The sequence below is a fragment of the Falco punctatus genome, assembly GCF_963210335.1.
Source record: "Falco punctatus genome assembly, chromosome: 12".
Classification (NCBI taxonomy): domain Eukaryota; kingdom Metazoa; phylum Chordata; class Aves; order Falconiformes; family Falconidae; genus Falco; species Falco punctatus.
The window spans coordinates 12,884,639-12,897,086 of NC_137592.1; the positions used below are offsets into that span (position 1 = coordinate 12,884,639).

General features: G+C 37.0%; 1 protein-coding gene across 7 annotated transcripts in view; it reads left to right on the forward strand.

The window, feature by feature from the left end:
• Positions 1-12,448, forward strand: part of LTBP1 (latent transforming growth factor beta binding protein 1) — a 196,637-nt gene that overhangs the window by 65,474 nt on the left and 118,715 nt on the right. The window lies entirely within an intron of this gene.

The window sequence follows — 12,448 nt, forward strand, 5'->3', positions numbered from 1 at the left end:
ACAAGCTTTCTGGTATCCTTCGGAAATGTTCCCAAAAGTTTTTGTGTCATACGAAAAAAACTCCCATATTTTTCATCTGAATTTTCAGCTGCAAGGCTGTAATGTGCTAAGCTGAAGCTTTTGGTAAATTTCATCCCTCAGAGTTTGTGTAGATAAACAGAGAAAATGTCAGATTCCACAAAATGTTCTGTTTCCTCTTTTTGCTTGTTGTATAGGTATCAAATGCTCATAAAATATAGCTAACACCGTGAATCTGTCTAAAAAATTTTTTCAGGAGTTCCTTAAGACTACAAAGTTTTTAAAAAATACATCAGCTTAAAACTTCTTCTTGCTACTGAGAGTAATTCAGTTTTCTTGTTTGTAATTTTTAGAAAAAAATACTGTTATGTCCAATTGAAGTTATTGAAGCCAGTCATTTATTTGTTAAAGTCTATTCTTTCTGCTTGCTCCATAAGAGTATCAGCAGTATGCCAGTCTAAACCCTACCACTGCTTGACTGTGTTGAAACAAATCCTGAAAGCTGGCTAGAATAATGATTAGCATATTTTAACTGTACACTATGTGATGTTGTTAGGAATTTGTGTGCAAGTATTAGTCTTCTAAGCTGAGAAATATGGATATATGGATGCATACCCAAGCACTTTTAAATTTGTTGTTTCACATTAAGGTATCTTTAACTGCTCTTGGAAAGTATTTTGTCGCTATTTTGAAAATATCATAGTATTATTTTCTGTAAAAATTTTTAATTTTGCCAATTTTTACTGAAAGAATGCTATATATGAACATTGTAATTTTAGTCTCTATCTAGTATAAACATGAAGTCAGGCAGTGCTGAGGCTGGCCAATACTGCCCTTTTTAAAATGCACTATACTTCAGCCTCTGAGGGGGGAAAAAAGCTATTCCAAATCATTCTTCTTTTGATCCAGACAGACAATACAAAGAGCAGTTCCCTCTCTTAACAGTCCTACTAAACTATCAAACTGTGTGTGAAAGCTGTTGAAATTAGTAACACATTCCTTGTTAATATGCACGTTTATAAAAATAAATGTTTTGGACTAATGATAAAAAAAGTGTTTTAAAAGAGCAGTAGAGCACACTGGGTTTGTTTATGGTTGTTCTGAGGCATTAAAAAAGAAAAAGGCTGTGTAAAGGAATAGTAGATTAAATACTTTCAACTTGTGTTTACTGTCAATACAGATTTTTACCAATGTTTTGGCAAGAATTACAGCTAAGTAAGTTTTTTGTTTGATTTTCTGACTACTGTGAAAGGGTAGGGTTATTCTCCCCCCTTTCGTTTGACCTGATTTTTTTTGCTGAAATTATGAAATGCTGAGAACAGGCAGTCGTGTAATTTGTCTGCTATGTAAATCTGTGCTGTAACATGACCTTCTCTCAAATACTTGAAAACTTGGAGAGTGGAAATTGACCTGTGAAGACGTGTTCCACACCTTCCTTCCTGGCCTCAAGCCATGTAGCTCATGATGCACTGTGTACAATAGGCTGCTAGAAATATTCTACAAAAGCAGCCTATAATAGTATTTGATAGAAAGATAAGGGAGTGTTATGTTTAAAAATTGTATAAAACCAAGTTGCTACACATGTATAGAGATTTTTAACCTGCCTGTAGCTATTACCTTTAAAAGACCAAAAGCATTCACCACAGCTCAAAGTATTGTCATTTTTACAGAAGAGGAAAAAGGAAGAGGTCTAAACTGTGAGTTTGTGGCTTTCTGGTTAAAAATAAAAATGCTGAGTGAACTTAACTTCTTAATAGCCAGAGAGGAGAGATCCTACACCTGTAGACTGAGTTCTTTCACTTATCACAGATTTTCAGGAGCTTTTGAATCAGGGTTTAAAATATGTACTGCTGAAATACTTCTTATATCTGTCCTCTGAGTAGTGCCTCCCATTACCTTAGGCTTGTGTTGATAGAGATGCCTCCTGATACATAAAGCAGAAGTAATTTGGTCTTCTGAGATCATTTATTTTTGTTATATTTTTGACATCTGTATTATGTTTTACTTGTGTGTTTTGCTTTTAAAAGCAAAGTTGTTTACTGTTTATCCAAAATGTGTGGAAATTCTTATTCTGATCATTTGATACTTCACGAGTGCAACCATGAAACAGAATGTCATGTCAGAAAATACGTACTTAAAGCAATGAACAGCATTTTTTCAGTATGGCTTTTTTAAAGTATTTGTTCTTCCTAAAAGATAAATTCACATGCCCTATTTGGAAAACAAACTCCTATTACTAATAATAGAAACCTACTATGAGTGGGGAAATTAGGAAACTGCTTTAGGGTTGTTAGATCTAAATGCATTTCTGTAGCAAGAGCAGCATTCTAGTAGAAAAGATTTAATTTAGATTCTCTGATTGACAGATTGCAGTTAGCATCACTCTGCTTTGTTCTTAATAATTCATTATTTCTAATAATGAACCAGAGTAAAATTCTGTGTTTGTTTTTAAGTTTGTACTGAATTTCTAAACATTTTTTCTTTACAGAGAGAATAATTGCAGTGCCTGTACTAAAGCTGCTCAATTTTTTTCCAAAGGTTATTTCAGATTCTTAAAATTTGCTCAGTTTGTCATTTCAGCTGAAACTTGGTACCAGTGAGTCCAGGCAAGGAACAAACCTTCTTTCCTTAAAATTTTATAAGTTATGGATAAGTCATTAAAAACAAAAACCCACAACAAGAAACAGATTGGGGGAAATGTAGCTTTTCAGGTAGCTGAATAGCTGAAATTTTGGCTGCTGTCATGAAGAGCTCTAGCATTTCAATTGAAGGTGATGAAAGCTTGGTATTTAAAAGGAAGGATCTCCTTGATTGCCAGTCTGCTTCAGTGAAATTTTGGGGTTTTTTTTCAGTTTCATTTTGTGAATAGGGTATGTTGCACAGTTAAACTAACCAACCTCCAATATTTCATTGGCTTGGAGAATGAAAGCATTTAATCTGAGTGGAAACTTCTGCTGAATAGATGATTCTCATTATTCTATTGGATTGATGCATGTGCAGTTTGTATGGTATTTCAGTCCTGATATATCTGTAGAGGCTTGTAAAACAGAGTCAATATATGTGCATAGGGAAGGATGTATATAGTATAACATATGAGGTTTCTGTCTCCTTCACTGTTAAACTTACATAGTGATGTGTCCTGTTTCTCCTCAAAATTATTCCACATTCCAGAATACCTATTTTTGAAATTAATCTTCTCTCTGTAAAGAGTGGGAGGACAGTGACTAACTTGTAACTGTAAATTGAAGCAGTAAAGAATTAGGAAATGCCTAAACTAATGTTCTTCAAGCTCTTCAAGTTTTTTCCCTATTGGGCATATGTGTTTAATTATAGATTTACATTCTGTTTTTTCCACAGGATCCCTGCCTCATTCATTGCACAGGAATGACAGAACTTAGTAAAGGAAGCAGTCATTTAATATTAGGTTTATATTCACTGTTCATTTGCAGCCCTGGGTCTCATTTAAAGCAGTTCATTCAAACTGTTATAAATGAGAAGTTAAAAAGAGTTGCATGCTGTTCAGTGGAAGTGCATATCTTTCTGTAAGAAACTTCTGTCTGAGCACTTGGCAGTATCTGTGTCAAACAGGGAAATAGAATCATAGAATGGTTTGGTTTGGAAGGGACCTTAAAGATCATCTAGCTCCAGCCCCTCTGCCATGGGCAGCCATGGGCAGGGACACCTTCCACCAGCCCAGGCTGCTCCAAGCCCCATCCAGCCTGGCCTTGAATGCTGCCAGGGATGGAGCAGCCACAGCTTCTCTGGGCAGCCTGTTCCAGTGTCTCACCAACATCATGATGAAGTAGTTCTTCCTTATATTTAATCTAAATCTACCCTTTTTCAGTTTAAAGCCATTCCCACTTGTTCTATCGCTACAGGCCCTTGTTAAAAGTCCCTCTCAAGCTTTCTGGTAGGCCCCCATTAGGTATTGGAAGGCTGCTATAGGGTCTCCCCAGAGCCTTCTCTTCTCAAGGCTGAGCAACCCCAGCTCTCTGTCTGTCTTCACAGAGAGATGCCTCAGCCCTCTGATCATCTTTGTGGCCCTCCTCTGGACTCGCTGCAACAGATCCATGCCTGGCTTATGTTGGGAGCCCTGGAGCTGAACACAGTATTCCACGTGGGGTCTCACAAGAGTGGAGCAGAGATAATCACCTCTCGACCTTGCTGGCCACGCTTCTTTTAATGCAGCCCGGGATATGGTTGGCTTTCTGGGCTGCAAGCGCATGTTGCCGAGTCATGTTGAGCTTCTCATCCACCAGCACCCCCAAGTCGTCCTCCTCAGGGCTGCTTTCAATTCATTCTCCTCCCAGCCTGTATTTGTGCTTGGGATTGCCCTGACCCAGGTGCAGGACCTTGCACTTGGCCTTGTTGATCTTCATGGGTTTGTACTGACCCCCCATTCTGCAGATGAAGATGAAGGAGAGTTTGAGAATCTTTTCCCAAGACCATAGGAGACGATTGTGTTAGGAGTGGTGATAGAATTGTAGCTTTGCTACTCCCTTTATTTCACTCTTCGATGTTCATCAGTATCTCAACATTCCTTTCTCCTTTTCTTCTGATCCCTTTTCATACAGCCTGCCCAGTTGTCTTGCCTCCTGGCTTTGCTGTGCACAGCCATAGTTTACTTAGGCCATTACTGGGGATGAGGGAGTATTTTGTTGTGTGCTTTTCCTTGGAAGAAGGACAGAGTTTTAGGAACCATTTATTTATTGTTTCATTCAATTTGAGTGAAAGTTAGTGTTTCTCCTACAGCTTCACTGGTCTTTGTAAGGAATTGTTGTGAGGTTGAGAATGATGTCAGATGTGTCTGCTGTGGCCTGCCGTCCATGGGAGCCAATCTTCCTTGTTATTTGTGAGACTAAGAAAGAATAAGAATGCTTATCCATTCTCCTTTCTTCTCTTCTCATCTATTCCCTCTGGTCCTATATTAACATGTTAATAAGGATTTGCCAGACATCACTTGGTAACATGATGTCATGGTGTCCAAAGTGAAAAACGTACCTGGTCATTCAAATTTAGAAGGACCGATACATTTACGGAATCCTAAGTTTTAAAACTTTCAGCATGGATCACAATGATCTGCATATCCTTTACCCTGTTGCAGTAGTGCTCAAATTATTTTGCCTAATGAATTTTGGCACTTTCCTTGTTGGAATTTTGTATCAAATTTTTTTCCTGTTTTACTGTGTTGACTGTGTACAAAATATTTTTGGATAATTGAGGTTGTCCAGAAGTTTCTAATTATGTATAGACAGAAACTTCCAAGAAGCAGCATAAACATTTTGCTCAAATTGTATTTGGTCTTCCTTTGAAAGTAAGGAAAGAAAATTTGAACAGTACATTTTAAAACAATAGGTTATTCAAAGGGAATTTAGTAAAAAGACTCTCTATGTAATTATTATACTAATAGAATTTGCTATCAAGGAAAAGGTCTAGAAAGCATATTTAGAACTGTGAAAATATAAAGCAGTTACTTTACAAAAAGTATATAAAATGTGTGAATTTTATTCCAAGATACATGATCATGAATTTCTGTCAATGCTGTAGAAGTTAGCATTGTTTTTTATTCAAGCACTTCTGTTTTTATCAAAGAATTGAGTTGGTTAAAAATGGCAATGACCTCTAAGCAAGCCAGCACATTTTTATCTGTAGTTTGTGTATGACAGAAAATCTGAGACCAATGAATAGTATTTTCTTGCTCCCATTTGCTATGTAATAAAGTTGTTGTTTCTTTGCTCTGTGTGATACATACTATGTGTATCCTACTACATTTAAGAGGTACTGTAAGACTATGATGTTTGAAGAAGATTTTTCAATATCATTTGGTATGAAAAGGAATTTATTGTATGTAATATTGGAGCACAAATTTGATGACATATAAAGGCATATAAAAGACCAACAGCTTGTAGAAGTGTTCGTGTAGATTTGTGAGAATTTATGGACTCCTCTGGCAGCTTGTGATGCGTAAACTGTTGAGTTTTCAACCTGTTGTAATTTGTTCCTTTTTTTGTTGTACCGAGTCTAGTAAGATGCTAGGATGGCAACATGTTAGGAGAGATATTTTCTTACTACTTGGTGAATGGTGTCAGCCTGGGTAGATGACCCATCATGTCTGATCTATGTAAATTGTGCTCCAGCGAAACACTATTCCTGTGGTTTTGACTGAGACTTAGCAGATGTACATGTAGGTTCTCAAATGGAGGATTTGAAATGATTACAAATGTCATGCGAAGACTTATGAGTTCCTTTTGATAACATAACTGAGGAGAATTTATTATTTTTTTTGTAAATGCTTTGGTTTTCAACCTGATTATGTTCCATCAGACAGCCTAATTGATGAGGAGTTTATTTCTGGAATAACTGCTTAGCTCAAAGACAGCATATGATAATGTATAGTCTTTTTTTAGTAGTGTATTCTCTGTGGGTAAGAGCAAGGTGTTACTTTGAAATATCCTGTGGTTTGCACTTGAACTTGCCATAGTACCATCCTTTTCTGAAGTAGTTATAGTGTAAAAACCTTGCTATTCCCCCAGTATTATCAACTCAGTCCTTTTACCGTCTCTGTGGTGGCTACCTTGTAGCCTTATTTGGTAAAAGTTTTATTTTTATGATTCCTGCAGCAATTCTAACTTCTGCCTTGTCAGGCTTTATTGTTTTATGTTTTTATTTTTTTGCTGCCAGATTAAATATTTTTTCTTTTAACAAGCACTGGCAGACACTTGAAAATTTCAGAATTCTCGGACAACTTGGTTAAGAGATTAACTTTTTAAACTTTCTGCAACAGTAGTCAAGGAAGTTGGTCATTCAGAGTGTGTGTGTCTGTCTCAGGAAAGGATCAGGACTTTAGAATTTATTCACTGCTTTAGCTGGTAATTTGAAATTTAATCTCTATAAATGATGACCATGCTTGAAATATGTATTCATGCAGCAACATTGTAACAGCTGTAGCAAAATGAGGGCCAAGTATTTTTCCTCAGACACTGAACTGAGTGGCTAAAATAGAAAGCAGGACAAATATTGGTGGAACTAATTTATGAATTGTTTACATCCTCTGCCTTTATAGAAGATACTAGGAAAAAGGTGTTTCCCAGCCTGAAGAGCCAATGCAAAACAATGTGGGAGGAACCACTTACTGTGAGCATCGATTTACCCTTTATTTCTTTTTTCCAATCTCTCTTTGTTCTCTGAAGAAAATGTGAGCAGGCAAGAGAATGGATTAATTTTCTTACAATCCCGGTAGTGTAGTATAGGCTGTCCTAATCTGAACCACTAATAGATTAAAATACCCTGTAATGTAAATGTGCCACTCAGTAGTCTGATCAGTACTCAGGGTTTTAATACTTTTTCAATTATTAGCCACCTATACTCAAATTACAAAGGAAAATTATATATTAACTATTTTGTTGTTGGTTTTGATATCCACATCTGTTCAGAAGGAATGCTTTCTTTCCCCCATGTATTTATCAGTACTTGTCATCAACAAATAGTTCTGGTTTCCACCATACAGCTTAATGCATCTGTGAGCATTTCTTAAAATAATTATTCAAATTTGACATCTTTCCCTCTGATTCTAATGGAGGCCAGATGCTAATTTAAAGAAAATAGATTCTTCAGCCACATGATTTTAATGAGGTTGAACTTAGACAAGCCTGTAAGCAACTCATTTCCACTCCCTTGCTCACCTTAAGGGCTTCAGACCATCCTGCAAAGCAGCAGTCCATCTGCTCTCAAAGCACTCACCAAACTGTATATTCTAGAGAACCCAGTTCTTGGATGTGCAGTCATAGGAAAAACCACAAATGGAAATGATACAAAATCCACACCTGCAGCCATTCAAAAACACATGGAGTATGCTTCCCTCAAAGTTAAAGCAAAACAGAACACAGTTAAAATGCATAATGCTTTATTTTACTGTATATGGTTTTAATTTATAGGGATTAGTTTATGTACATCTGACTTGAAGTACTGTAAAAAGAGAACTAAGAATGCATTTATTTGAATGATTACATTGTTGCATATTCAAATAAACACACTACCTTGTACAGCTATAATTTTGTTATTGCTAAACCAAATGTCTTTGCACATACCTCACTGAAGATCAAGTATATGCCAAGTTTGGCTTAAAAAAGAAGAAAGTTGCCTTTGAATTATGCAAGCACAGAGGAGTCTGACAAATTTCTTTACTGGTTAAAATATGGCATTTATCATGAATAGATTTCTTAGCAGATGGGGTTGTATTTAATGTGTCCTTTTGGACATAACACAATCAGAAGGAAGTGAGGAGCTATCACTGCTCTACCGATTGCAGTCTTCGGCCATTCAGCCTCTCTACTGTCTATTCTGCTTTTGTTTATTCTGCTCCAGATAATTCCCCTGTCTCTGCACAGTGTAGCCTATATATAGATATAACTTTCACCTATCCATTCCACCTATAATTAGTTCTTAGATTTGAGTATCACTGTAATTAGAGGTCTGTTTTGTAACGTAGAGGCACAGCCATTTCTTGATCTTTCTTTTTGAACATGAACTATCTCTTCATTACACACACACTTAAATTCTTATCTATTCATTAAAAATATGAACTGTTAAAAGGGAACTAACTATGAACTTTCAACCAGGGATTTACAAATGTGAATCATGTTAAAGTCCGTGGGAATTGTGAACTTTGGTTTTTTTACAAACCTCTTAAAAACTCTTGAGGGATGCCAGTCAATTAATAGAAGGAAAATTGGGTATTTGCTGCTTGTGCAGGAAGGGACTTGAGTTTTAAGAAACCCAGTTACAGAGAGTATTTCTCATCTGTATTTTATTCAGACATATACTTCATTAATTTGTCATGTTGGTTGTATTTCTAGTTTAACTTAAAGATAAGCTGAGCTATGAAATCAAATTTTTATATTTGTTATTCAGATACTTCAAGTTTTAGGGAACTTTTAGCAACTTTTCATGTCATAATTTAGGAACATGAGTTGTCTCACTTTCCCTGAGAGGCAACAGTCAAACTTTTTTGATCACACATCTCTATCAGTACAGTATTTTTGACCACGCACTCCCAATATATGTATGTTTACTTATTTATAGATTATATACATATACTACTGTATATATCATATGTACATTATAAAACATAAAAAATAGAAATTAGAAATGAGTAGGAGAAAGGTGAAGTAGACTTTCTTTTGAAGATTTATTTATTAATGGTACAAACCATCTTTCTTTCCCGCATCCCAGTAGATTGTCTTGCATACCACCCGGGGTGAGCACACCCTGCGTTGGAGACTGGTGGTATGGGGAACCAAAGGAGACCAGCTTTGTAACATAAGCTGTAATATTACCTTTCTTCAGTTAGTGTGTGTCCATTGTGTTGCTCTTATTTATTGTCTCATTATGTTAAATTCAGCGTGTTATGTTACGTGTATATTGTAGGTGCTAGAAGACCTTTTTTCAATCTAATCAGAAGTTATGTAAGTCTAAGCCTGCCTGTTGTGACAATGGGGGCTAAAGGTTGTTTTTTTATACTTGCATACATTTCAGTGCACAGGGTCAGGTACAGCACTGCAGTAGTACACATCTCAGGGGAGCTGGGGGCATGGTTTAATTGCTTGGAACTGGACATGACCAGTCACAGTGCATACTGCAACAATTTATACAGCTATTAAGTGTTGTTAAAAGAACCACAATGAGAAGTGTTGAAGTTGTGTGGGTTTTTAAATGGATTTCCAACTGTACATTCTCTGCAGAATAACCTTTATCCTTCCTACTCATTAGCAGTGACTCTGCTCCTTTCCTGCTTCAGAACTCCAGGCTTTGCTTCTCTTGCTTTTCACTAGTCTCCTATGACCTAATTTATTACTCAAACTCTGAATAATATCCTTCCCAATATTCTCATATTGTGTCACCTCCTCAAGGTCAACTCCCTAGAAAACTTTCCAATTTCTTGTGATGTAGCCAGTGCCAGAAAATCTTAGATAGCTTATGTTTTTCATGTTTTTTAACTAGTCCAAGGTCTCTATTATGAGCTATTATTTGTATGTTAATCGTTATCCACTTGAAAGAATCTATTCCTACTTTATTCTTCTTGTGAACTTTTTCACACAAAAATGAGCACTGTGGTAATGTTACAGTAATGAGAAAGCAGTCTCCTGATGTTTGGAAATAATGGAAATTTTTGTAATGACTGCAGTTTTTGTGGCTTTTCTTTTTCTATTCTAAACAATTTTGTTATTGGAGGATGTCTTGTGGTATGGAATGCAGTGGATGAGTGTTCATTGACCCTTCGGATCTAAGGTTAGGGGTTCATGTCACTCACCAAATTGTACTGAGGTGCCTGAGTCAGGAGCCAAGTAGTCAGTGGTGAGAGAGACCTTTATGGCAGGCTGGCCTGTGGGTGGCCTGAGTGGCCTGGTGGGTGAGCCTCTCCACTGACAGAGTGGGAAAACTCATGTAACAATACTCTTAACTTAGATGGCTCAAGGAGGCACAAAAGGTTAAGTGGGATGAATCTCAGCTTAAATATCTGTTATAGGGTTGCCAGAAATGGTAAGGGTGCTGATGTCTCTGGCCAGTGTCAGCTTTGCTGCCTCTGTGGTCTTCAGAGCCTTTGTGTAACAAAGGTGTGACCCATTGCTTAAATGTTTCTCAGGACACACTGCCATTTTGTCTGATGGTAACCAAGTAGTTTGATGTCTAAGAGCAGCTCTTTTCTCTGCCTTACACTACTGGGTGTTACTACTTTTTTATTCCATGCAAGAGTCCAGTATGTTTTTTGGAAACAGCCTAACAAGAGAAGGTGTCAAGGCAGAGGATCAGTTAAATGACTTCATCAGATTGCAGCATCAAGTTACACATTAATCCTGTAGTTCTTAAAGGTGGGTAATGCTGCCTAGCTAACAGGAGAAGGGAAGAGTACAGCCTAGAAGGAGCCTGTAGCAATGACGCTTGTTGTTCATTGTTACCTGTCCTGTTGAATTCTTGTTCTGTCTATTGAAAACATATACAGCATTAATACATGTTAATAATATGCATGCTCAGGCACATGTGTGCTATAGAGAGGAGTGAGTCTTCAAAGCACTGGGAACATAGGAATGCTTGGTTTCCATCAGACACTGGGCACCTTCATTTTGGTCTTCCCACTTTGACAGTGACAATTAGTAAGTTATTCAACACTGTTTAAAATGATACCTGTAAAGTCTTTATACTGCAACATACTATTTTGCAATCTCTTTAAATTTTGTATTTTGCAGGAAATTGTTTTAAGAATGACGGCTTTTAAAAAGTGTTGCTAACTTATTACACTTTCAAACCCAGCCTTCCCTAGAGATTTTATTTCAGTTGCATGTGTCTTTTACAGAGGAAGATTAATATTGACACACTAGAAATCTGAAGAAATGCCTGAAGTAGCTTTTCTGTATGTGTTAACGTCATTATCAAAGGTCTGACACTGGTTATTTGTAATGCATTAATTCCTGATAAACAGCACCTGTGGTGTTTTTTTATTAGTATACTGATTATAGGCTTATCTCTTGTGTTATACTCAACATATCAATGTCAGCTATAATAAAATCAGTAGATTCACCAAATATGATCAGGGTAGGAGCAAGTCATCCCTTAATACTCTCTGTCTCCTTGCCTCTAAAAATAGTTGTGGGTAGTCTCCGATACTGAGAATTTTAGAAGCAGATTTAGCAAAGAGCGACTGTGAGCATCATGCCTGTTAGCCAGAAACCTCCTGCCAATCATTTCTCAACTACCGTAATTTTTGCTATACCCTTTTAATGTTGACTAATCACAGCTTTTGGCCATTTTCCATGACAAAGCATGCCTTTTATTTTTCTGATAGCATCTGAATATTCTAATATTGTTTTTCAGGTATCCCATTCTTCCCACACTGTAACACTTTAAATAGCTTTTTGACAGCCATTTGGTTAGATGGTGATCATTTCAGTCACTTACACATAGGCCTGTGGTTGCATTTGGTATGTCTGAGGATAGCTGGCTTATCACGTGACCTTGGAAAGCTGTGATACAGGTGCTGTGAGACTCCTGTGCCCTTTGGACCCACATTAAGGGATGGGTGAAAGAGGCATATCAGATGTCTCTTGGTTGACTTTGTGTATGCATCTTCAAGTCACAAACATCCAACTTCTCTTCCTGAGGTGTTTTAAAGTACAGAGTTTAAAACTGAGGAAGATGTATGAGTAGTACAGTGAAATTATGTGCATGTTCTGGATTTCTTGCTGATCACGATCCTCATTCGACAAATCTTTATTTCTCTAAAATGTATTGCAGCCTGCTCCCCAGTTTTCAGTATCAGGTTCTGCCGTAGTTGACAAGGTAAACTCCATTAAAGAATGACTGATACCCCACTACTGATATGCTTTTATATTGCAAAACTGAGACATAGTGGGGCAAGCATGTGGACTGAGACAGT